Source organism: Ranitomeya imitator, chromosome 5, assembly GCF_032444005.1.
Source record: "Ranitomeya imitator isolate aRanImi1 chromosome 5, aRanImi1.pri, whole genome shotgun sequence".
Taxonomy (NCBI): Eukaryota; Metazoa; Chordata; class Amphibia; order Anura; family Dendrobatidae; genus Ranitomeya; species Ranitomeya imitator.
The window spans coordinates 199,367,418-199,391,757 of record NC_091286.1 but is presented as its reverse complement, the minus strand read 5'-3'; the positions used below and the strand labels follow the sequence as shown (position 1 = coordinate 199,391,757).

At 43.9% G+C, this 24,340-nt stretch overlaps 1 protein-coding gene across 1 annotated transcript in view; it reads left to right on the top strand.

Annotated features, from left to right (window-relative positions):
• Window positions 1–24,340, top strand: part of NUP133 (nucleoporin 133) — a 257,731-nt gene that overhangs the window by 125,168 nt on the left and 108,223 nt on the right. The gene's annotated exons all lie outside the window — the stretch shown is intronic.

The window sequence follows — 24,340 nt, the reverse complement described above, 5'->3', positions numbered from 1 at the left end:
GCGCAAGTTGTTCCAAATGGCATCACAAGTTTCCCGAACCAGTTGGCAAATTGTTGACTTCCCAAGTCTAAATTGATAATGCAGTGACGCAAAAGATTCTCCGGTAGCCAAATATCTGTCGGCATTCAAAAAGAAAAAAAAAAAAATTAGGATTTTAAAGATCAACTAAAAGGCTAGTTACAATAGAATATACAATTGCTAAATGAACATTATGCCACACGATACCGAGATCTAGTCTGTCAATAGAATGATAAAAAAATGTATAATTACCTCAGTCACTACTAAACGTTGCTCCGCACTGATGCTTTCACGGAAAGTGCTGAGATGATGGTGTATCTCATCCTTCACATGTGAGAACAGAACATCAAAGGTCTCAATGGACATCCGTAGATAGCGTTGGAATTTGAAGGGATGATCCCGAAGCTGAACATACAGGGTGTGAAAGGCACCATATGTATTCCGCAAGAAATTCACTTCGTGGATCCAATATCTCCTTTGCGAACTACGCTTTCTCTGCCGAAGTCGCAACCGCATCAAGCGAAATCTAACGAGATCAGACACAAGCATCTTGCTAGCAGAAGTTCACTCAATGCTTTCAAAATGGAGAATGAGTCTGCACCCACACCCGACGATGACAAAAGGACAGTGACAGTGACAAACGCAGACAAAAGGATACTTCGCTAACGGACATCCAAATGAAAAACGCGATCACATGCGTTAACGCAAGCGTTACCGTGACGACGATTTTACACAAATTTTGGCTCCTTTTCTGTACATGCGTTTAACGGATCCGTTTAACGCCATGTACTTGACGCAATGTGAACCTAGCCTTACTTAGCTCGCCGCTTAAAATGCCTACCCCTACCCTGTCCCCCCATACATTTACGTACACCTTCGGGCATTGCATCCAACCCATGACAGATTACTCATATGTTCCAACAACAACTTAGGCGGTTATATAACGTCTCTACCACTATAAACTCAGAAATGTTAAGACGCTTTTTTAGATTCTACCCCCTCCCAGCTCTTAGCTCTAACATGATCGAACTCCTAAATCAAGCCATTACTCCTAGTGAAATAGAACTAACTATTCAGCACCTGAAAATTAACCCCTTAGTGACGGAGCCAAATTTTTGAAATTATGTGGTAATAACTCTGCAACGCTTCAACAAATCCCAGTAATTTTGAGACTGTTTTTTCGTGACACAATATGTTTTATGATAATGGTAAATTTAGGTCAATATGTTTTGTGTTTTTTATAAAAAAAATATAAAAAATTTGAGAAAAATGTTAAAAAATTAGCAATTTTCAAAATTTGAATGATTATCCCTTTAATCCAGATGGTCATACCACAAAAAAAATTAATAAATAACATTTCCCACATGTCTGCTTTACATCAGCATCATTTGTAAAATGTTATTTTATTTTTTTAGCATATTAGGAGGTTTAAAAATGTAGCAGTAATTTTTCATTTTTTCAAGGAAATTTACTACATTTATTTTTTTAGGGACTTAAACATGTTTGAAGTGACTTTAGGGGTCTCATATATTGGGAAACCCCAAAACATGATACCATTTTAAAAACGGCACCCCCTGACATATCAAAAACTGCAGTCAGGTAGTTTATTAACCCTTCAGGTGCTTTACAGGAATTAATGCAAAGTGGCATGACAGAAATGAAAATGTGTATTATTACCACCTAAATGCCTCTAACTTCTGAACAGATTACTACAGCTGTCAGACTCTAAGGCCGCTATTTGGTCATGAATTGCCACCGCAAACATCAGGACCACAAAACCATTATCTGAGGGCACCAATTGGGATAAAGAGGAAGCCCCCACACTCTGTTAACAATTTATAATGATGTAGTCACTATTTACAGCAGCATCTAAAGGGTTAAACAGATTTGGACGGTGCAAACACTGATCGTGGCTGATGCAGAAAGTTGTCAGCTATAGTTAACAGCCAACAGCTGCTGGATTGTCACCTGTATGGGGAGGCTATTCTCTTATATGCAAGGTCAGTTAAAAGGCGTATTGGCTGTCATTAATGGGTTAATAAAAAAACAGGTCCTGACGGATTTACGGCCCTCTATTTTAAAAAATACGCATCGGTACTAATTCCCCACCTCACTAACTATTTTAACTCTTTAAGGAAAGGTGATAAACCAGGAGGAGCCTCTTTAACGTCCGCTATATCCATGATACCAAAACCCAACTCAGACCACTTACTCTGGTCTAATTATAGACCAATATCCCTTATTAACGTAGACCTTAAAATACTAGCTAAAATTCTATCTCAGCGTTTGAAACTCAGGTTTGGGAACTCTTATACATAGAGATCAAGTAGGCTTTGTTCCTTGTAGACAAGCCTCAGACAACATACGGAGAGTCTCCCACCTGCTGCACCTCTGCAAACAGTGCAACATATCAAGCATGTTACTGTCACTGGATATTAAAAAAACCTTTGACTCCATTTCTTGGCCTTATCTGTTTGCGGTCTTGCGGAAGTGGAAGTTCCCTGACCACTTTCTTTCTTGGATTCACGCTCTTTACAGCTCCCCATCCGCTTACGTACGCTAAAATGGTTTTTCCTCTGCGCTTTTCCCCATTAGTAGAGGCACTCTGCAAGGATGCCCTCTTTCACCCTTATTATTCCTCTTGGCATTCGAACCATTGGCTATTCATCTTCGCCTCAACTCTAATATACAGGGTGTAAAAATAGCGTCAGTTTCTCACAAGCTCTTTTTGTTTGCCAATGATATGCTACTTCTATCAACCCCTCAGACATCCTTGCCGGCCCTACTTCAAACGCTTAGTAATTTTGAATCTATCTCCGGTCTACAGGTTAATCCTTCAAAATCTTATGCCATGAATATATCCCTCCCTTCACCTATGGTTTCACAGCTCCAACATGACTTTCCATTTCAATGGGCCACTAACCATCTTGATTACCTAGGGGTGAAACTGACTGCCAGTTTAGACTCCCCTTATGCAGCCAATTATCCTCACATGCTCCGCAAACTCCGTCTACTACTTCAGTCATGGGAGAAGCTACATCTCTCCTGGCTCGGCCGGGTACGTGCACTAAAGATGACCATTCTCCCCAAATTACTTAACTTATTTTGTGCCTTGCCAGTCCCTGTCCCTTCACATTACCTCAAAATAGCCCAACGATTAGTGGATGCTTTTGTTTGGAGAGGTGGCCTCCCCAGGGTTAATGGAGCTACCCTCTACCTTCACCATTTGAAAGGAGGCTTGGGAGTTCCCAATCTTTTTAAATATTACCATGCAGCCCAATTGGCGCAACTGACCCTATATCATGCCTACTCCGAACCCCCACTGTGGCTATCTCTAGAGGCCCCTGTATTTTACTCAGGTACCCTTGACCCACTACTATGGATTCTCCCACCCCAGCGTAAACACATCTCAAATCCCATTATAACGCACTCTCTTAGGATCTGAGACTCGTTGAAATATTCCTCACAGCTAATCTCACCATTTTTACCCCTCGCCCCCCTTTGAGGCAATCTCCAGTTTCCCCCAGGCATGGAATCCCTTAAGAACTTTCGTTTATGGGTCGCTGCAGGGATAACCAGAGTCCACCATCTTTTTAACGTCGACGGGATAATTCCATTCTCTGCCCTGAGTGAAAAATATAATTTCCCCAATGGAGAGGTATTTCGCTATCTACAACTTATAAACTTTATCAACTCATTACTAAAAAATTCTACCCCTCCTTACTCCTTTACTCCCTTCGAACAAAAATGCCGTCAAAATCCACATGCTCCAGGTACTATATCTCTCCTCTACTCGCATATAAACTCCTCCTCTCATAGGCGCTGCTTAAAATACACTTCTCGCTGGGAGTCCGACATTGGTTCCACCTTGACAGATTCGGAGTGGTCCCAAATTTGGTCCTCCTCTACTGGAGGAATATTAAATACCCTTATGCTGGAAACTAACTATAAGGTGTTAACACGATGGTACCTGACCCCAGCCAGAGTGGCTAAGGCAGTCTCCAACTACTCTCCAAATTGCTGTAGAGGGTGCAGTTCCGCAGGAGATATGTTCCATACATGGTGGCTATGCCCGATTGTACGTAGATTTTGGATCAGAATCTACCATTTGGTTTAAGGTACCTTCACACTGAACAACTTAACAACGATTTCCCTAGCGATCCGTGACGTTGCAGCGTCCTGGATAGCGATATTGTTGTGTTTGACACGCAGCAGCGATCTGGATCCTGCTGTGACATCGTTGGTCGGAGCAGAAAGGCCAGAACTTTATTTTGTCGCTGAATCGGCGTGTGTGACGCCGATTCAGCGATGTCTTCACTGGTAACCAGGGTAAACATCGGGTTAGTAAGCGCAGGGCCGCGCTTAGTAACCCGATGTTTACCCTGGTTACCAGTGTAAATGTAAAAAAAAAAAAAAAAAAAAACACTACATACTTACATTCCGGTGTCTGTCGCATCCCCCGGCGTTCTGCTTCCCTGCACTGTCAGCGCCGGCTGGCCGTAAAGCACAGCGGTGACGTCACCACTATGTTTTATGGCTGGCGCTTACACAGTGCAGGGAAGCAGAACGCCGGTGGACGCGACAGACACCGGAATGTAAGTATGTAGTGGTTTTTTTTTTTTTTTTACATTTACACTGGTAACCAGGGTAAACATCGGGTTACTAAGCGCGGCCATGCGCTTAGTAACCCGATGTTTACCCTGGTTTCCCGAGGACTTCGGCATCGTTGGTCGCTGGAGAGCTGTCTGTGTGACAGCTCTACAGTGACCACACAGCGACGCTGCAGCGATCGGCATCATTGTCTAGATCGCTGCAGCGTCGCTAAATGTGACGGTACCTTTACTCTATAACCAATATAAACCTTAACAAAAACCCTTGGGAGGCCTTACTAAACAAACGCATCCCCAACATCCCTAAACACATTCAAACACTCATTGCATTCATATTCCTGGCAGCCAAACAAACCATAGCTTCCCTCCTCCCCTACCTTGCCTCCTACCCTGTTGTTAGTTTGTCTGTCAACCGTTTACATGCTCTCTTATACATATTGCAAATACAGCTCTGTATTGACATTTGCTATCACCTTATTTGTAAAATGTAAACTTTCAATAAAAATTAATTGTTTAAAAAAAAAAAAAAAACTCTTTGGCCCCAATGATCAAAGGTATGTGTAGAGTGAAAAAGGCACAAAATTTCCGGAAAAGAACATTTCACCAACCATTAAGCATGAGAATCGATAAATCGTGCTTTGGGGTTATGTTGCAGCCAATGGCACGGGGAACATTTCACAGGTAAAGGAAAGAATGGGTTTAAAGGGAAGGTACCGCGTTTGTAGATCATTAATTAATCAATGTAATGTAGCATAACATGCTGTTATAACCCAGATATGAATGCATGTAAAACAGATTCCGTGTGTTATATGAGTAGAAAGAATGCACTGGGGGCTGACATCTTGGTTTTGCAGCAGTAGTATGTCACTATCAGTGTCAGATTACGGCACCCCATGGACATAGGAGATAATAGACCGGCTCGGACCCTATCTGTAACATTGCAGCAGCATTAGCAGTGAGCTGGGCACGCCTCTGTGGGCTGCACAACTCACTGCTGTAGGTGTGACTAGCTGCCATTTTATTAGAGCCCTGTGCTATCTGCCGAGCTCCACTTGCTCTCTATCACAGGAGAGAAGAAGCCCTCACTTCTCCTCTGTACTCCAGGCACTGCAGGTTCTGGGCAGACGTCCTCTGCTCTCACACTCTGCCGTGTGCTTCTCCTGCTCTGTCTCCGCCTCCCCACTTGCACAGAGTCCCAGTGATCTCCGGTAAACTGCACTCTCCCCCTGTGTCGCTCTCCCTCTTTGTGCGGCGTGTTGGGGTCTCTGTGCGGCGTGGGGAGGTCTCTGTGCGGCGTGGGGGGGTCTCTGTGCGGCGTGGGGAGGTCTCTGTGCGGCGTGGAGGGGTCTCTGCGGCGTGGGGGGTCTCTGTGCGGCGTGGGGGGGTCTCTGTGCGGCGTGGGGAGGTCTCTGTGCGGCGTGGAGGGGTCTCTGCGGCGTGGGGGGGTCTCTGTGCGGAGTGGGGGGTCTCTGTGCGGCGTGGGGGATCTCTGTGCGGCGTGGGGGGGCTCTATGCGTGTATGCAAGCATCGTCCGATGGGACTACAAGTCCCATCGGACGATGCCTGCTACAATGACAGTGATTGACACATTAGCCAATTATGGGACAGTAATAGTCCCATCATCCGGCTAATGTGTTGAATGAAAAAAAAAAAATACTCCATACATACATGCTACATACATGCTACATACAATACATTCATACATTACATACATATAGACATACAGTACATTAAACATAGATTTCATACTCACCATTACTTGTCACTTTGTTCCTCGAAGCCAGTGTCATCTGTAAAAAAAAATATTAAAAAAAACAAACAACCAATATACTCCCTGTCTGCAGAAATCCACGAGTGTCCCACGGCGATCTCCCGTGGAGAGCAGCAACATCAGATAATGCGACTGCTCTCTAGGGGATCCAGGAACACAATGACAGCAGGAAGGTATCCTTCCACCACTGTATTCCTCCGCCACTGTAAAAAAAAAAAGTCCCTAGTCTCACTTTATGCCATTGCTGTATGAGAAATTTTCCCAGGCAGCAATTGCCATAAAGTGAGACCTTGTCCTAAGGTAACCTCTCAGTGATGCACTGCAGGAGCCATTGTCTCCTGTCAGTGTGTCACTGAGGGTCCTATAGAGCAGTGACATCACCCGATGTCACTGTTCTATAGGGGAGATCGTCGTGGGACACTCGATATTAATTGGACTACGGCGGATAGGTAGTATACGGTTTATTATTTTACGTTTTTTGCAGGCGCTGAAGTATGGTAAGTATGGTGAAATGAAGAATATTAAAATACTTTTTTCCTAATGTGTGCGTGTTTTTTTTTAACCCTTTCTTACTATTGGATTAATAACGGATAGGCGTCTTATTGACGCCTCTCCGTTATTAACCCGGCTTAATGTCACCTTACAATAGCAAGGTGACATTAACCCTTCATTACCCCATATCCCACCGCTACACGGGAGTGGGAAGAGAGGGGCTAAGTGCCGGAATTGGCGCATCTTACAGATGCGCCATTTCTGGGGCGGCTGCGGACTGGTATTTGTAGCCTGGGGGGGCAATATCCGTGGCCCCTCTCTAGGCTATGAATATCAGCCTGCAGCTGTCTGCGTAGCCTTTCTGGCTATAAAATATAGGGGGACCCCACGCAATTTTTTTTTTGGGGGTCCCCCTATTTTAATAGCCAGTAAAGGCTATACAGACAGCTACGGGCTGATATTCATAGCAGGCTACAGATATTGGCCCCCGGCCGTTGGCTTTCCTCCTCTGGCGCAGAAAATTGCACGGGCGCCCACGCGTTTTTTTTTGTTTTTTTTTTAAATTCAACCCTCATAAAGGCCTCTTTCACACTTGCGTCGGTACGAGTCCGTCGCTATGAGTCGGGCCGACGTACCGACGCACGTTGTGAAATTTGTGCCCGACGTGGGCAGCGGATGCAGTTTTTCAACACATCCACTGCCCATTCTGAAGTCTGGAAGAAGGGGGCGGAGTTTTGGCAGCGCATGCGCGGTAGAAAATGGCGGACGCGCTGGACAAAAAAAGTTCACTTGAACGTTTTTTCGTGCCGTCGGTCTGCCAAAACACGACGGATCCGTTGCACGACGGACGCGACCACGCGACGTGTGGCCATCCGTCACGATCTGTCGCTAATACAAGTTTATGGGGAAAAAACGCATCCTGTGAGCACATTTGCAGTATCCGTTTTTTTCCGCCAGATCCGTTTTTTCCACCGGATCCATTTTTTCCCGCCGGATCCGTTTTTTCCCGCCGGATCCGTTTTTTTCCACAATTTCCTTTTTTTTTCTACCAGATCAGGGTTTTTTTTCCATCGGATCCTTTTTTTCCCGCCTGATCCGTTTTTTTTCCACAATTTCCTTTTTTTTCTGTCAGATCAGGGGTTTTTTCCATCGGATCCTTTATTTTCCCACCAGATCCGTTTTTTTCCACAATTTTCTTTTTTTCTCTGCCAGATCAGTTTTTTTCCATCGGATCCTTTTTTTCCCGCCTGATCCGTTTTTTTTCCACAAGTTCCTTTTTTTTCTGCCAGATCAGTTTTTTTCGCCGGATCCGTTTTTTCCGCCAGATCCATTTTTTTCCGCCTTATCCGTTTTTTTCCGCCTTATCCGTTTTCTCCCACAATTTCCTTTTTTTTCTGCCAGATCAGTTTTTTTTTTCATCGGATCCTTTTTTTCCCGCCTAATCCGTTTTTTTCCGCCGGATCCGTTTTTTTCCGCCGGATCCGTTTTTTTTCCACAAGTTCCTTTTTTTTCTGCCAGATCAGTTTTTTTTCCATCGGATCCTTTTTTTCCCACCTAATCCGTTTTTTTCCGCCAGATCCGTTTTTTTTTCCACAATTTACTTTTTTTTCTGCCAGATAAGTTGTTTTTTTTGCCGGATCCGTTATTTTCTCGTTGAGTTGTATAAGCGCCGGATGGCCACACGTTTCATCCGTTTTTTGCAGGATCCGTCAAAACAGCTGTTTCCGCCGGACGGAAAACACATACAGAGGAACGGTTGAATCGCGATCTCACCCGCCGCTATTGCGGGCACATGTCAGTCATGTTTTTTTTATTGACAGATTGGGCGATTCTGAACGCGGCGATACTAAATATGTGTAGGTTTGATTTTTTTATTGTTTTATTTTTGATGGGGCAAAAGGGGGGTGATTTAACCCCTTCATGACCAGGGGATTTTTCGTTTTTCCGTGTTCGTTTTTCGCTCCCCTCCTTCCCAGAGCCATAACTTTTTTATTTTTCCGTCAATTTGGCCATGTGAGGGCTTATTTTTTGCGGGACGAGTTGTACTTTTGAACGACATCATTGGTTTTAGCATGTCGTGTACTAGAAAACGGGAAAAAAATTCCAAGTGCGGTGAAATTGCAAAAAAAGTGCAATCCCACATTGGTTTTTTGTTTGGCTTTTTTGCTAGGTTCACTAAATGCTAAAAATGACCTGCCATTATGATTCTCCAGGTCATTACGAGTTCATAGACACCAAACATGACTAGGTTATTTTTTATCTAAGTGGTGAAAAAAAATTCCAAACTTTGCTAAAAAAAAAAAAAATTGCGCCATTTTCCGATACTCGTAGCGTCTCCATTTTTCGTGATCTGGGGTCGGTTGAGGGCTTATTTTTTGCGTGCCGAGATGACGTTTTTAATGATAGCATTTCGGTGCAGATACGTTCTTTTGATCGCCCGTTATTGCATTTTAATGCAATGTCGCGGCGACCAAAAAAACGTAATTCTGGCGTTTCGAGTTTTTTTCCCGCTACGCTGTTTAGCGATCAGGTTAATACTTTTTTTTATTTGATAGATCGGGCAATTCTGAGCGCGGCGATACCAAATATGCGTAGATTTGATATTTTTTTTATTGATTTATTTTGATTGGGGCGAAAGGGGGGTGATTTAAACTTTTATGTTTTTTTTATTTTTTTCACATTTTTTTAAACTTTTTTTTTTTTAACTTTTGCCATGCTTCAATAGCCTCCATGGGAGGCTAGAAGCAGGCACAGCACGATCGGCTCTGCTACATAGCAGCGATTTGCTGATCGCTGCTATGTAGCAGAATTGCACGTGTGCTGTGAGCGCCGACCACAGGGTGGCGCTCACAGCGACGGGCAATCAGTAACCATAGAGGTCTCAAGGACCTCTATGGCTACAATGGAGACGCATCGGCGATGACGTCATTTCCGGCCGCCCGGCCGGAAGCGGTAGTTAAATGCCGCTGTCTGCGTTTGACAGCGGCATTTAACTAGTTAATAGGTGCGGGCAGATCGCGATTCTGCCCGCGCCTATTACGGGCACATGTCAGCTGTTCAAAACAGCTGACATGTCCCGGCTTTGGTGCGGGCTCACCGCGGAGCCCTGCATCAAAGCAGGGGAGCCGGCATCGGACGGTATAGTACGTCCGATGCCGGTAAGGGGTTAAACTTTAATTTTTTTTTTTTTCATATTTTTAAAAACATTTTTTTTTTACATTTGCCATGCATCAATAGCCTCCATGGGAAACTAGAAGCTGGCACAACTCGATCGGCTCTGCTACATAGCAGCGATCATCAGATTGCTGCTCCGTAGCTGAATTACAGGCTCGCTATGAGCGCCGACCACAGGGGGGCGCTCACAGCAGGCCGGCATCAGTAGCTATAGAGGTCTCAAGGACCTCTATGGTTACCATCCTGACACATCGCCAACCCCTGATCATGTGACGGGGGTGGACGATACGCCCATTTCTGGCCGCGCGGCTGGAAGCGGTAGTTAAATGCCGCTGTCAGCATTTGACAGCGGCATTTAACAGGTTAATAGCGGCGGGTGAATTGCGACTTCACCTGCCGCTATTGCGCGCACATGTCAGCTGTACAAAACAGCCGACATGTCGTGACTTTGATGTGGGCTCACCGCCAGAGCCCACATCAAAGGAGGAGACACGACATGCGCAGAACATGTTGCGTTTTTTTACTGCGATGTGTTTTTCCCCCAGAAAAAATGCAACATATGCACAAAAAATGCGGAATGCATTATAAATGATGTATGCATTTTTAAATTGTTTTTATCACATTTTTATAGCGAACAAACGCAAAAAAATGCGAAAAATCCTGAACGTGTGCACACAGCCTCAATGTGTATCTCCCCATCACACTCCTTATGTGTCTCACTCATCATACTTCACGTCTCTTTCTCTCCCATCAGTCACTCTTAGGCCGGGGACACACACAACGTATAAAAAAACGGTCCGTTTTTGACGGACGAGAATCGCACAAATGTTACCAAAACAGTGATCCGTGTGCAGTGCGAGGATGCGATTTTCTCGCATCCAATGATCCGTTTGGCATCCGTGTGACATCCGTATGGCGTCCGTATGGTGAGATTTTCTCACACACTTGCAAAATGAGCAAATAATGGCTGAGCCTTTCCTGTCACCTGCCCAATGCCTGAGAATTTCTCGCAAGTCACACTGATGGTCCGTGTGCTGTGCTATTTTTTCTCGCCCCCATAGACTTTCATTGGCGATTCTCGGCCGAGAAACGCTGACAATCGCAGCATGCTGCGATTTCACTCGGATCCTGAATACGGCCGAGAAAATATCGGATGATGGGAGCTGCCCCATAGATTAACATTGGGACGAGTGCTATGCGATTTTTTTTATCGCATTGCACTCGTCCGTATTGCGGTCTAGTGTGACCCCGGCCTTAGCCATACAATGCATCTCCCCCCTCCCTCCATAATGCCTGGCTATTCACTGCAGAGCTGGAGCTCCTTCTTATCTTCTAGCTCCCAATGCTGCTCCATGCACACCACATGTCTTCACTCTTCTTGGGTCCAGATGCTGCTGAGCCCACTGTGTTCTGCTCCTCTGTAAACTAGCTGTGCCTCTGATGCAGTAACTGCAGGTGACAGCAGGTCACAGGGCAGTCACACACAAAATGGTGCTGCCCTGTGATGCTGCTCTTCATTCTTACTGTTGGGGCAGTAACTGCTGACATCACCATTTCCCTCCCCTTTTGGGTGGTCTAATATCCCTGGGGCAGAGCTGCTAAATCTTACTATAGCTGCTTGAGGTCTAAACGGAAAATGCTCCCCCTAGTGGTAAATATGTATATTTGTAGAAAAATATATAATATTTTTCATATAGAAATGTTTGCAAACAGTGCAAACATTGCATTAATACATTTTAATTACTATTTTAAGCTTAATTTCACAAAAAAAAACAAAATACAAGAAAACTGGTGGCACCTTCCCTTTAATGAAATTTCAACAAATTCTTTATGCAAACATAACACCATCTGTAAGATAAAAAAACAAAACAAACCTGACATTTAAAGGAGGATGGCCTCTACAAATAGATAATTATCTTAAACGCATCAAAATCCACAATAGACTACCTCAAAAAGGCGTGAGCTGAAGGCATGAGCTGCTGCATCCCCATGCTATACAACCTGCAAATAAAGAAAGTCCCATAGTGGGACACAATAAAAAAAAGTTAGTTAAAATTTAAAAAAAAAATTGTAAAAATTATTTTAAAAAATCAAAATATATTGTACCCTTAAATATTTTTATGGAAAAAAAATTAACAATAAAATTACACACATTTGGTATCTCCGCTTCCTTAACGACCTGACCTATGAAACTGTCCCACTAGGTAACCCCTCTAGTGAACACCGTATAAAAATAAAAAAAAAATAGCTTTATCGTAGCGCTAAACAAAAAGTGGAATATGACGGGATCAAAAAGACTAATATAAACACAGTACCACTGAAAACGCCATCTTGTCCCTCAAAAAAAAAAAAAAATCATACAGCTCCATCAGAGTAAAAATAAATTATAGCTCTCAGAATAAAACTATTCAAAAATAATTTTTTTTCTATAACATAGTTTGTGTAAAAGCGCCACAACACAAAAAAAGCTCTATAAATAAGGTATCCCTGTAATTCTGACCCATAGAATTAAATTTCCGTATCAATTTTGCCACACGTGGAATGACATAAACCCCCCTCTCCCCAAACAATTCCTGAATGGCTGTTTTTTGTTCATTCTGCCTTCCAAAAATCAGAATAGAAAGCGATCAAAAAATGTCATGTCTGAAAATGATACCAATAAAAACGTCAACTCGTTCCGCAACTAACAAACCCACATATGACTGTGGGACGAAATATGGAAAAATTAGATCTCTCAAAATATGGTGATGCAAACCCTAGTTTTGCAATAAAAAGCATCTTTTTTTAGTGTGACAGCAGCCAAAGATGAAAAAAGCGATAACTGGCATCTTTGTAATCTCACCGAACCAAACAATAAAGTTGCCTGTTCGCGGGGGCGTGGCTATGTAACTGAGGAGGAAAGACGCACCTTCTGTGAGCTCCAGCAATCCTGCACACATCCTGCCATTTGGACCCTTAATTCACACACTGTGCCGGCTGGTACTGGTACCGCACAGTCTCAGGAACCCGGTGGACCCTCCGGACGGCTGCTGTGAAGGTCTGGGACGAAGGAGCTGCGGTGGCCTGGACGGGCGGCAGACTCCACGTGCAGCGGCGGCCATCTTGTGAGTGCACGCGCTGAGGAGACCAGACACAGCGCCGGCTTCTCTTAGTGCCGGGCGTCCTCCCTCTTGAAATCGGCGATCCCCGGACACAAGCGGTGATCGCTGGAGAGTACCGGTGAGCGGGAGCAGGAGGACCGGGGGTGAGCGGCGGTGTCCGCGGGGGGGGGGGGGGGGGGGGGGGGCACATCTCTACAGCGCGCGCCCTGACAGTGGGGAAGCGGCGCTTTCAGCCACATCTGCAGCGCAACTCAGGAGGTGAGAGACTAGCCTGAAAGAACAAGGAGGTGGCACGGTGTGTGTGCCCTGAAAGATTGGGCCCCGTGCCCCCTGCCATACAAGCATTCCTCCTGCCAGCGCCATAACTTCTGAGGGGTTAACCCTCCCCCCCCCTCGCTCTGCTGTTCCCCCTGTGGATCTGCTCTAACACATAGAGCCTGGGTGCATATTAAAACTGCTGGGGTATCACTATTAATACACAGACGTCCAATGGGAGGCCCAGACGACTCGGCGAGATCTAGAGGGACGTTTTGTTTTTGTCCATGCATTAATTAATTCCCGCGAATACGTCATACTATGCATATATAACCCCCCCCCCCGGCTAATACTTCAGTACTTAAGATGGCAATGAGCTTTGCATTAAGCTACCCGGACGCACATGTTATTTGTATGGGTGACTTCAACTTAGTTATGGACAGTAGTTTAGATAGAATGCGATGGGGAGATGGGTTGCCTGGGGAACCTTTGTCTTCTTCTTCTTCTTCTTCTTCTTCTTCTTCGACCCCGACTCAGTTAACACTGTTCATGGAAAGTAGCGGCTGGATAGATCTATGGAGGATACATCACCCCGGGGAGAGGGGATATACCTGCCACTCATCCACTAGAAGTTCCCCCTCTCGCATAGATTATATCTTTGGATCCGGTGACCTGGTGCGGTGGGTGGATAGTGTGGAACACGGTAATAGAGGGACCTCGGATCATAGCCCGATTATCCTTAAACTTGTGTTTGGGACGTTAAATAATGGTAGAGTATGGAAATTGAATCCCTTTTGGCTCAAACTAATAGATTCGGACGATAGGACAGTTGACCAGCTGAACTGCTTCATTCAGTCCCACTCAGAACTTCAGAATATTAACTTATTTTGGGATACACTTAAGGCATATCTGAGGGGTTGTCTGTCTTCTACAATTTCATATATTAAAAGGGTAACATCGAGGGAGGACGATGAGATTGAGCAACGTTTGAGAAATGCTGAGGCAACATATACAGCTGACCAGACTAACGATAATAGGGTTGAGTGGTTGACTCTGCAAAGACTGTACACCCAACACACAGACACCAAGTCTAAGCGCAAGTTATTTTTTACGCGACAATCGTACTTTGAAATGGGGAATCAGGCGGGGAAATTTCTGGCCTACTTAGTACGTCAACATAATACATCTAACATGATATTGCAAATTCGCTCACCGGACGGCTCATTGAATTCCATTACTGAGGGAATACTTCAATGTTTTTATAACTATTATAAGGGGCTGTATGAATCTAAGAGCGGTTTTGATGTTTCCGATTGTCTGGGATATTTGTCCGATATAGCACTCCCTGTGCTGAGTTCCGCCCAGCAGACCTTTATGGACGCTGAATTTACCCTGGAGGAAGTGGAGCAAGTTATAACAGATATGGCCTCTGGAAGGGCTCCTGGGCCAGATGGCTTCCCTGTAGAGTTGTATAGGAAATACCGGGGGATACTGGCTCCGCTTCTACTGAAAGTATTTAAAGAGATATGGAAGGGAGGGTGTCTACCAGATACTTTTTATGAGGCACATATTATTGTACTTAAGAAGGAGGGGAAAGATCCTTTGGAATGCGGATCCTATCGTCCTATATCCTTGGTAAATGTGGATTATAAGATCCTAGCCAAGATACTGGCTACCAGGTTGAACTCCATTATACTAGATGTTATACATCCAGATCAAACGGGCTTTATGCCCGGTAAGAACACCTCTATAAATATTAGACGGGTCCAGTCGGTGATTCAGTACAGTTCTTTACCAGACAATGCCTGGGCATTGGCGTCACTGGACGCAGCCAAGGCGTTCGACTCACTTGAATGGCCCTTTTTGTCCGCTTGTCTGCAGAAATATGGCTTTGGGGAGAAATTTTTGAAATGGGTTGGTGTGTTATATCTGAAACCCAAGGCCCGTATAGTTATCAACGGCTCTATGTCTGAACCCTTTTCACTGTATAGGGGAACCCGTCAAGGGTGCCCCCTCTCTCCGGCCCTATTTGCTCTAGCAATAGAGGCATTGGCTGTGCGCTTGCGCTCAACCCCTGGTATTGATGGTATTAAGATAGCGGACCGCACTGACATCATTGGTTTGTATGCTGATGATATGATAATATTCATGGATAGGGCAGAAGAAACGTTGCCAAAAATAATTGCTACCATAGATAAATTTAGTGGGTTCTCAGGCCTATATATTAATTGGGATAAATCTGCCCTATTACCTTTATCTCAACACCCAGCACTCAATCTTAGTACTCTTTCTTTACTGCCCATAGTGTCTAAATTTAAGTACCTGGGTATCTACATGTCCCAATGCAGTGGGTTGGACCTACAGCTCAATGTTCTCCCCCTGTTGGAATATACTAAACTGAAATTTGCATCTTGGAGTAAGCTTCCATTGTCCGTAGCAGGCCGCATTAATCTCATAAAAATGATTTTGCTCCCTAAATTCAACTATTGCCTCCAACATAGTGCAGTAACTGTACCAAAATTCTTCTTTACCAGTTTAAATTCTCACGTTACTTCATTTGTGTGGGGGAAAGGCAGACCCAAGCTCAAACTAACTACTCTGCAAAGACCTAAACAGGAGGGAGGAGCGGCACTGCCAGATTTTTTTTTTATATTATTTGGCGGGACAGGCTAAAGCATTATGTAAATGGAAGCCTCTTGATCCACTTGGAAGAAAATTAGAAAAGTTACTGGATTTGGGGACATTGTGGCCGAGATGCCTCTGTGGGATAACAGTTATTTCCCAATGTTAGTGAATCACCCATCTACAAAATTTTGGGTTTCCTACGGGGTTCTTTTGATGGGAGATTTATATGATCAGGGGGTTTTTATGTCCTTTGAACAACTACAAAATAAATATGACCTTCCAAGATCTCAATTTTTTCGATACCTGCAACTCAGATCTGCCATTCAGTCATTTGTCAGGAATGAGGGGATGAACCGTAACATCTCATCTTTACCTCTGATAGGTATTCTTAAGTCCCAGGGCCCTCAGTGTCTTATCTCGTCCCTATACACATATCTGCTATCAGCGGGAACGAACTCTGTTGTGGATTCGGTGAGAGGCAAATGGGAGGGGCTTTTTCCTGATATGCAAAGTGAGGAATGGGAGGATATTTTGGAATCACCCCTCAGAGTCTCCCCATCAGCCAATAATAAGATGACCCAATTATATATAATCCACCAGTCATATTTGACTCCGTTGAGACTTTGTCGGATGGGTCGATACTCGACGTCGGAATGTTTGCGTTGCCACTCACCTGACGCTAATTTTGTACACATGATATGGCAGTGCCCCATAGTCTCTCATTACTGGAGGGAGGTGACGTCATTATTAGCTTCAATACTGTCAATTCCGATTCCTCTTGAACCCTTAATTTGCCTGCTTGGAGTGTGGGACGAGGAGGCCTGGGAACACTATACGGGGATTTTTCTACGAGAAACACTTTTCTTGGCAAGGAAGCTGCTAGCTATGCGGTGGATGGAGAACTCACCCCCCTCCGTTAGGTCCTGGATTGAACTGGTGAATGCAGTCGTCCCCTATGAGCGCACTCTTTATCAAAATAGGGGCTGCCCGTATAAGTTCAGCAAAATCTGGGATAGATGGAACGCCTCTCATCTCACTCTGTGACCTGACTAATTGGGAGAAATGTGGTTTACCTGGTCCTTTGATCTGCAAATATTGCGCAATGGGAAAAAAACAAGATAAATAATGTATTTAACTTTGGTTAAGTGGCGGCTTAGTAGTTTTTGGAGGTTTAGTTGGGTTGTAGTTCAAGAACCCTATGTTCTGACTGTTTTTCTATATGTGAAATGATTGACATATGTATGTTCTGTCCTTTTCAATCCCTGTAATGTAACCACGCAGATTAATGACAAGGACAAATATGTATGCTGTAATTTTATTCTATGTTTAATAAATAAACGAATTAAAAAAAAAAAAAAGTTGCCTGTTCGCTTATACTGCACAAGGAACAGCAAAAAAAAATCCAAATCTTCATCTATGGTTTTGTTCTTTCTGCCTCCCAAAAACCGCAGTAAGGCTCTGCGCACATTTATCCTGTGCCCTGCGCTGAGAGCTTGCACAGGGGTTTCCATGTAGATTGCACAAGAGTTCTAGTCCTCAGTCTCTTTAGAGAGAAAATTATTTCTCAGAGGAGCATTGCCGCTTTGTCTCCTAATCTCGGCATGCTTTAACATGTCACTCCCCACAAGGAGAAACGCCACTACTTGGACCTTGTAAATCTCTGAAATGTGTGATTCAGACGGAGCTGCCGGCGGAAGATTCCCTATAATGAGGCAGATGGAGGCACTGTGGACGCCGTCTGACCTGTGATCCGGCGATGTCCGTCTTTTTAGGATTGTATAAAAGTGTCGTCTGCCACAGTTTTGTGCTCTTCTGAAAAGGACACCGCTGACAGGCCAGACTGAGTCCACAGTAATTCTGCTGCCTCATTATAGTGAATGAATCCCCAGGGAGTTTCATCTGAATAGCATCACCCAGAGATTTATATGGAAGCCGCAAAGTAAGTGCTCCGCATAGAGCGCCGGATAAATGTGATCCCAAACATTCTGCAAAATGTTCCCAATAAAAGCTTCAACCCAATCCACAAAAAAAGTAAGTCCTCACTCAGCTCTGCCATCTGTTAACCGAAATATAGGGGGCTTCCACGTCACTGGTAGTACAAAGGCTCTGGAAAAGCAAAATGGCTCCACACCCCTCAAAAAGAAATTCGGCAAATTCTGCGCTTCAAAATATCCCTCCCCCCTTCTGAGCCCCACAGTGTACCTAAACCACATATAGCGTCCACATGCTTGGCATTTCTGTAGCGATGAGAGCCCACCTAACTTGCGAGTGCATGTCTCCAGAAGCATGAGCTGGTCTCAGCAATGTACTGAACACTACAGCGTACTGGTCACTGCAAAGGCAGTTTGCAACTTTCACTCGAAAATATTCATTACTGCTTGTTTCTGGAAATTGCCCATGGAGTCCAAATTGTCACTACACCTGTAGATAAATTCCCAAAGGGGTATAATTTCCAAAATTGGTCATTTGAGGGAGGATTCTGCTCTTCTGTCAATTAGTGGCTCTGTATATGGAGTCCGCAAACTATTCTAGGAAAATCTGCGCTACAGGAGGTAAATAGCGCTCCATTCCTCCCGAGTCTCTCCATATGGCTAAGTAGTACTGGGGTATGTCAGGAATCCCCTGACCGCTGCCACCAATTTGTCAGGAATCCCCTAACCGCTGCCACCAATTCGTCACGATTCACACCGTGACCGTCACCCCTACGTCACGGGTTGGGGTGACTTTAGGCCAACAGACGGCTATCACATGTGCAGGGGGGCTTATCTTAGTTATCCCTCCGCTGCTAACAATGTGATGAGAAAACACACACAAGGCTATTGACCTCTTAGTTTACAACAGGGGCTTATTCTAGGTATCCCACTGCTTTCAATATACCACAAACTGCAGGGATTTATGTATATCCCGCTTACAGTTCCACTTAACACTTGCAGCTCTCTGGCGCCCCCTTACTCTCAGGTCAGATTAGGTACTGCACCTGGGGTAATTAGTCGCCAGAAAGGCTGCCTGCTATGTACTGGCTATTGGGCACGCTGCAGCGACGCGATAACTACTCCCACTCAGGCAGGAACAATAATTATCAACGCCGCAGTCGCTACAGCATCACTCAACAGTCTGCACATTATCGCTGCCACCAGCTTCGATTAAACGGGTCCGAAGCTAACCCAACACAGTAGCGTAATTCTCTTCCAGAGACTTAGGGTACGGTTGTTAGAGCATGGAGAATGAACTAACATCTAATAGTATATCCCATAAAAAATTAGGCAGTGCTTTATCAAAAATATTTATAAAGATGTTACAAATGAGACAATTGCAAATATGTACAAGGGTAATTATAACATAAAGGGAATAAAGGAGAAAAGCTAACACTCACATGTTCAAAGCATGGCAGGCCCCCAGGCTAGTGCGGTTTTCCATACGTCCCAGCTCATGGGATGTGCTCAGCTCTTCCAGGAAAATAGGACAACAAGGAAGCTGGGGATGTGTGCAGACAGTTATAGCCAAGCCTGTAACATCCCAGAAAGGGGTTGGATCACCTCGTCCCTCCTACCTCTTCAGTTAACTCATTTTATTCTAATCTATATCTAATTTCGATAACTCCGCTACAAAACATGTCATAGTCCTAACAAACCCATCAGTCATCTCGGATTAACGTGAGCATTCTAATGAGAACAAATATGTCCTATCTGGGATACATATTTACAGAGAAAACCCTACTTCTTTACCAGACGGAGTTAGAAGCCCGTGTTTCGGGGGATGGGTAGGTCCACCGAGTGAGAATACGAATATATATTTTCGTGTTCTTAACGTAAACATTGTGCATAATATCGTACAAAAACCAAACAAATAATCTTTCATGAATTTTGGAGCCACTTTTCCAATTCCAGCTAGTGCAGGTGGGAGGGGGCGAGGGACTTTCGTGGAGCCTGGAATTTATGACCCCAGGGCAATAAAACCCCCTTCTAGCATACAGTCTGTAGCCCAGAGAGAAACAAGGAGAGTCAGCTAGTGAAGGGGGGGTTTAGCCCACCTCATGAGCTGAAGAGCAACTAAACTTATATGATATTTCATACCATATCGTGACAGGGTATTACCACATTCAGTAGAAATTGTGAGACAAATTTTTGTACCATTTTTACCCACTTCTTGTGTGAAAAATGTAAAATCAGGGACTAAAACAAAATTTTGGTGGTAAAAATGTAGTTATTTTTTCTTCACTGACCAGTGGTATAAAATTCTGTGACACACCCGTGGTGTCAATATGACCACTGCACCACTACATGAATTAATTGTGGATTGTAGTTTGTAAAATGAGGTCACATATGGGGGGGATGGGAATTCTGTTCTGGCACCTCAGGGGCTCTGCCAATGTGACATGGCTCCCTCAAACCATTCCAGCAAAATCTGAACTCCAATACAGCGCCTCTACCCTTCTAATCTTTCTACGGTGCCTCAGTAGTAGTATTCCTCCACATATGGGGTATCTGTGTACTTGGGAGAAATTGCACCATAACATTTTTCCCGATACCGTTGTGAAAATAAAAATTGGGGCTAAAATAACATTTCTGTGGAGGTATGGGGGGAGGGGGGAATGTGATTTTATAATCGCGACTCAACTTTATAATCTTCTTTTAAGCACCTGGGGATTCAAGGTGCTCACCGCACATCTAAATAAATTTCTTGAGGGGTCTAGTTTCCAAAATGGGGTCACTTGTGGGGGGTTTCCACTGTTTAAGCACATGCGGGTCTCTCCAAACGGGACATGGCGTCTGCTAACTATTCCAAATTGTATGGTGCAATTTCTACTTTTACCCTTATGAAAATGCAAATTTTGGGGCTAAAATAACATTTTTGTGGGGAAAATTTGATTTTTTTTATTTTCACCTCTAAACGTTCTAAATGTCTGTGAAGCGCCTTAGGGTTCATTGTGCTCACCACACATGTAGATGAGTTCCCTGAGAGGTCTAGTTTCCAAAATGGTTTAGGCACATTAGGAGCTCTTCAAACACAACATGGTGTCCCCTAATTGTTCCAGCAAAATTTGCATTTAAAAAGTCAAATGTGCCCAAACTGTGGTTTTCCTCCACATAGATGGGGTATCTGCATGCTCTGGAGAAATTGCACAAAAAATGTTGAGGTCCAGTTTTTCCTTTTACCCTTGTGAAAAAAAAAAAAAAAAAAAAAAAAGTGGGTCTAAAGTAAATATTTTGTGAAAAAAAATTAAATGTTCGTGTTTTTTTTTTTTTTTTTCTTACCACATTTCAAAAATTCATGTGAAGCACCTAAAAAGTTTACATAAACTTCTTGAATGTGGTGTTGAGCACGTGGAGGGGTGCAGTTTTTAGAATGATGTGTCTTTTGGGTGTTTTCTATTATATAGACCCCTCAAAGTCACTTCAAACATGAGGTGGTCCCTAAAAATAATAATGGTTTAGTAAATTTTGTTGGAAAAACTAAGAAATCACTGGTCAACTTTTAACCCCTATAAATTCCTAGCAAAGAAATTGTTTCAAAAATGTTGCTGCTGTAACGTATACATGTATGAAATGTTATTTATTCACTATTTTGTGTGACCCCTCTCTCTGATTTAAGGGCATAATAATTCAAAAGTTTGAAAATGTTACAAATTTCTGATTTTCTCACAAATAAAATCAAGTTATATTGTTGAAATTTTAGCACTGTCCTGAAGTACAATATGTCATGAAAAAACAATCAGTGGGATCGGTTGAATTGTTCGAGTTATTACTTCATAAAGTGACACTGATCAGAATTGTAAAAATTGGCCAGGTCATTAACGTGCAAACCACCTTGGGGGTAAAGGGGTTAAACATTTACATATACGTTTTTTTTTTTTGTTTTTTTTTTTTATTATTACAACACGGGACATGTTTTTTTTTAACCTTTTTTAAAACAGAGTATAGTAGTTAAATCCTTAAGCTTTATAATAAAATGAAATTACCGGTAACTAGTCTGAACAATTAATAGTAAGGCTATGTGCACACGATCAGGAATTCATGCAGAAAATTCCTGTGAAAATCCAGACATTTCTGGGAGATTTCCGCATGAAATCCGCATGCGTTTTTTTGCGCGTTTTTTGCGCAGTTTTGACGTGGTTTTGATGCGTTTTTTGCTCTCTTTTTTTCCGGACATTTCCCAATGCATTAGACAGTGGGAAAACCGCGAAAAAAACGCAAAATTAATGAGCAGGTTCATTATTTTTCCGCAATGCGTTTTTCATGCGGAAAAACGCACATCATGTGCACAGAAATTGCGGATTTCATTAAAAATGATAGGATGCTTAATGTATGCAGATTATTTGCGGTTTTATAGCGTTTTTATAGCGCAAATCTGCAACGTGTGCACATAGCCTAAGTCTTTAAACTCCGCTTTTAACATCAACTAGATGGTGGCCCGATTCTAACGCATCGGGTATTCTAGAATATGCATGTCCTCGTAGTATATTGCCCAGCCATGTAGTATATTGCCCAGCCATGTAGTATATTGCCCAGTCACGTAGTATATTGCCCAGTTACGTAGTATATTGCCCAGTCACGTAGTATATTGCCCAGGCCACGTAGTATATTGCCCAGGCCACGTAGTATATTGCCCAGACCACGTAGTATACAGCACAGAGCATATTGCCCAGTGACGTAGTATACAGCACAGAGCCGTAGTATACAGCACAGAGCCACGTAGTATATTGCCCAGCCATGTAGTATACAGCACAGAGCATATTGCCCAGTGACGTAGTATACAGCACAGAGCCACATAGTATATTGCACAGCGACGTAGTATACAGCCCAGAGCCATGTATTATATTGCCCAGCTACGTAGTATATTGCCCAGCCACGTATGTCACAGGTTAAAAAATAAACAATAAACATATACTCGCCTTCCGATCCGAGGGCCCCTTGTAGTTCTGTTGCCAGCTTCCGGTCCCAGGGTGTGATGACGTCGCGGTCAAATGACCGTGACGTCATGGCAGGTCCTTCTCGCGTAGGCGCGCAGGACCTGTGATGACGTCGCAGTCACATGACCGTGACATCAAGGCACGTCCTTCTCGCGTAGACGTGCAGGACCTGTGATGACGTCGTGGTCACATGACCGTAACGTCATGGAAGGTCCTTGTCGCATACCATCCTTAGCACCGGAGCATCGCGAGGAGCGGGAAAGGCGCCAGAGGGTGAGTATATGATGATTTATTTTTTTTTATTATTTTTAACATTAGATCTTTTTACAATTGACGCTGCATAGGCAGCATCAATAGTAAAAACTTGGTCACACAGAGTTAATAGCGGCGGTAACGGAGTGAGTTACCCGCGGCATAACGCGGTCCGTTACCGCTGGCATTAACCCTGTGTGAGCGGTGACTGCGGGGAGTATGGAGCGGGCGGCGGGCACTGTGACTGCAGGGGAGTAGGGAGGGACTAATCGAACTGTGGCTGTCGCTGATTGGTCGCGGCAGCCATGACAGGCATCTGGCGAGACCAATCAGCAACTTGGATTCCATGACAGACAGAGACTGCGACCAATGAATATCCGTGACAGATAGAAGGACAGACAGAAAGACGGAAGTAACCCTTAGACAATTATATAGTAGATTTGTCCCTTCTGTACGATATTTAATCTTGTCCACAATCTTGGGCTACGTTCACACTAGCGTACTGCTAGTGTGCGTCGCCTTAGCGTCGGGCGACGCACGCGTCATGCGCCCCTATGTTTAACATGGGGGACGCATGCGTTTTTGTGTGCTGCGTTTTGCAACACTTGCGTCTTTTTTGCCGCTAGCGTCGGACCAAGAAAACGCAGCAAGTTGCATTTTTCTTGCGTCCGATTTTCGGCAAAAAACGACGCACGCGTCGCAAAACGCAGCGTTTTTGCGTGCGTCTTGCCGCGTTTTTGTGTGCGTCGTGCGTTGCGTCGCCAACGCAGCGGCGCGCAACGCTAGTCTGAACGTAGCCTAACGAGCAATGGCCATTTCCTTTTGTCAGAGTATGTATGGCCTGTTATGGTGTTTGGGTCCACATGAGTTAATATCTCATTTTTGTTTACTTTCAATGTCTGGTTTTCTTGAATAAAACAAAGAGGAAAAGCGCACAAAATAGTGCACACACAGCATTAATAATGAATAAAAAAGGCTTTATTTAGACAAAAGTGCCAGGAAAGGAGACAAACATTAAAAACAAAACCAATGATGGAATGACATGCAAAAAAAATGGTAAGCAGGCAGATGCAGAAATACACCTTATATACAATAAAGAAAAAAATCCTTATATGAATAAAAAAAATCACC